The sequence below is a fragment of the Uranotaenia lowii genome, chromosome 3, assembly GCF_029784155.1.
Source record: "Uranotaenia lowii strain MFRU-FL chromosome 3, ASM2978415v1, whole genome shotgun sequence".
Taxonomy (NCBI): domain Eukaryota; kingdom Metazoa; phylum Arthropoda; class Insecta; order Diptera; family Culicidae; genus Uranotaenia; species Uranotaenia lowii.
Genome location: NC_073693.1, coordinates 304,032,577 through 304,035,749, shown reverse-complemented (window position 1 = coordinate 304,035,749; position 3,173 = coordinate 304,032,577). Strand labels below are relative to the sequence as shown.

Below are 3,173 nucleotides of genomic sequence, written 5' to 3'. Positions count from 1 at the left end.
AAGTTGAGATTTCTTAAATGATAAAAAAACAAGATATTTATTTACGGATGTTTATTCAGAGATTGATAACAGAATAATGATAAAACACATTTGAGTTTGAGAATCAGTTTGAAATTCACAGCCATTTTTATTAAAAATTATCTCAAATATAAGGATGTTGAATGTTTAGTTGCAAAATGAGAATCATTAAAATTTCGCTGTGCAAACCTTACGACGACATGAAAAGCTCAGAAAAATTTGACAGTGACCTCCCTCCGACCAGAGCGAGCTCATAGACCGCTGCATGCTATGCTATGAACTACAATGGCAGAGTTGCTGATACTTTGATCAAACATTAACATATTTAATATGCGTTCAAGAATGCTAATTTCGATCCCTTTCCCCAACGTTCCAAAACATCGCCCCTTGTATTTAGTTCGTTGAAGCTTCAAGACGAGACAAATCTATACCTACTTTCCTGCGATAGGAACAAGTTTTTGTCTTTCTCCGCAAAAAAAAAAACATTCAGCGTTCTGGATAAAACATTTGTTCCGTAAACGATTGGCGGCCACCTAATTAGAGCCGATGACCATTTAGTTTGCCTGCTTTAGTCACTTTCTCACTAAGCTGTGGTGTCCGAGCGGTTAAGGAGATGGACTTGAAATCCATTGGGTTCTACCCGCACAGGTTCGAATCCTGTCTACAGCGTTGCTTTTTTGCCACTTAATCGGTTGGTATTATTCAATTTTTAAATATTTTTATAGTGTGTTGTTATCATTTGCCAATCCTGTGAATTAAAATTTTCATTTATTTTATTTTTTCATTCATTAAACTAACAATTAGAAGAAACTCATGGTTTATTTATGGGTAGCTCAAATTGACTTCATCCACTCTTTTAACCTCTATAGCTATAAACTACACATATGAAGCGCTAAATACTAATCGTTGATTCCAGACTTGCTATGTATCTACATAAATCTCCGGAGCTAAGTATTCCCTGCAGCTCAACGTAACTCAGCCCGTCCAAAATCTATCTTCCCACAATCATCAAATACGCAAATAGCAGTTGAATAGAATTTATGAACCCTCATCTGGGGCTAACTTTCGAAGAATTTTGCTCTCCGGAAGCTTATGGGAAACACTCTCGGAAGCATCATCGCCAGTCAAAGCAGCGAGCAAACGGAACAAACATAATCGTAAATTTTAGACGATGGATGACCGCAACCCTGTCAATTTTGAACCCCTCTGAAGGTCGTGAGGATGTGTGTTTGCTTATGTGGTTGAAATGTGACTCGCGGAATATCGTCAGGAGATTAAGTACTTTTTAGATTTTTTTTTATTTCTTACGCTCAGATTGTTGGTAAACTACTTACACGTGATTGCTCAACACACAAAACTTTTAGAAAATTATTATGCAGGATCAGGTTCATGTCAAGCGATACTTTCCTCTATTCTTCGCGGAACCATAGCATAAATCCTCCCAGCAAAATTAATGATATTTCATGTGGGATTTTAACGAGCTGCTGATTGGTGACACGATAGATTGCGCTATGATGAAAGAGGGCATGTAAATTTGAACACTCGTTTCGACAACATTCTCATAACCATGTGTGCGGTATATTTCCCCGTAAAGAACACTAGGGGATTTTAAGCGGAAGGGAATGATTTTCGTGCCAGGAATTATAACCCCAAAACACGACAACCGAGAACCACTCGACTCGAAACTTATCGGAATCATTAAAATATTGTTCACGGGAGTTTCACCTCACCAGAGCCGGTTGCTGCAGCAATCTAACTAAATATGGTTGCTTCCGGAGCTTTTGAAAGTTCACTGAGCCGTAACTTAGTGTTGAGATATTATGAAGCTTAGAAAACAGAAGCTGAGCAAACTTTTAAACTTTAATGCATAGATCTATTTGGACATATTCACAAATGTATTTAGAAAATTAATGAAAAAAAAACTTTTCTATATCAATTTTGCCTTAAAGAAATGCTTCTTTTTATTTACATAATATATGATGTAATTTTCCAGATTTTTTTGGTAGTGTGTAGGTTAGCCCTTTAGCCAATATCCATATCGTGGGAGTTTCATGAGATTTTCAGTGATTAACAGCATTTCAAAGGTCAGTGGAGGACGCCATCTTGGATTTCAAGATGGCGTCGAAAAGAAAAAAATCGGCTTCTTCTAGTTTAGCCCTTTCAACCAATACCCATACAGTGGTTTTTAATGCGACTTTTTGTCATTTACAGCATTAAAAGTTCAGCGGATGCCGTCATCTTGGATTTCAAGATGGCGTCTGATAGCGAAATTCGACTTCTACTCGTTTAGCCCTTTCACCCAATACCAATATTGATGGGGTTTCATGCGATTTTAAGTCATTTATAACATTTGAAAGATCAGCGAATGCCGCCATCTTGGATTTTAATTTGGCGTCAGACGAACTTTGACTTCAACTCATGATTTATTCCACGGTTGATTAACAACCAATTCGTTTTTATTCAAAATATCTGTCCTCACTACTGAACTAAGGATTAACAACTCAGAAATTAGGAACTCATCCTAAGCGTGTAATTGGTTGGCTTGCGAGAGAAACGTCAAATCGTAGCTTTTTTGGGGTCATCATTAAACCATAATAAAACTATGAATTGACTCACGCCATGTTGGTTCCAAATCGAAGGGCACAAAATGACGCCATGTTGATGGATTCACAATGCAAGCATTAAAAAATATTTTTTCAGGCCTATTTTCCATCAATTCCATCATGATTGACCATCAGATTTGACGAGGCGCATTTATTTTGAGATACTATTTCATACACATTTTACCTAATATCTTGACTGGCAGTACAAAAGAGGCTCATAATATGGTTAAAACATTGGTATTTTGGCTATTAATTTTACCAGATCATATCTCAATAATGCAATCATCATTCATCAACCATTATGGTTAGTGGAAAAAATAAAAATAAAACTCCGAGAACTCACAGAATCGAAAAAAAAAAACAAAAATTCCTAACATGTTTAATAATAGCATTTTAAAAGCTCTGGTGACCAACATTGATGACCAACAATGATATGTCATGATGACGTTTCTAGGGTAGGGCCAAACAGCCTAATTTTAGCTTTATTAGAGTCCAGGTGATGTTATAGAATGCGCTCTATCTTTTTATTTTATGAAGATTAACGAAATTTTG

General features: G+C 36.4%; 1 non-coding gene across 1 annotated transcript; it reads left to right on the top strand.

The window, feature by feature from the left end:
- Positions 1 to 605: 605 nt before the first annotated feature.
- On the top strand, positions 606 to 687 carry Trnas-uga (transfer RNA serine (anticodon UGA)). Its single transcript has one exon. It is a non-coding gene; the product is annotated as a tRNA-Ser (tRNA).
- The last annotated feature ends 2,486 nt before the right edge of the window (positions 688 to 3,173 follow it).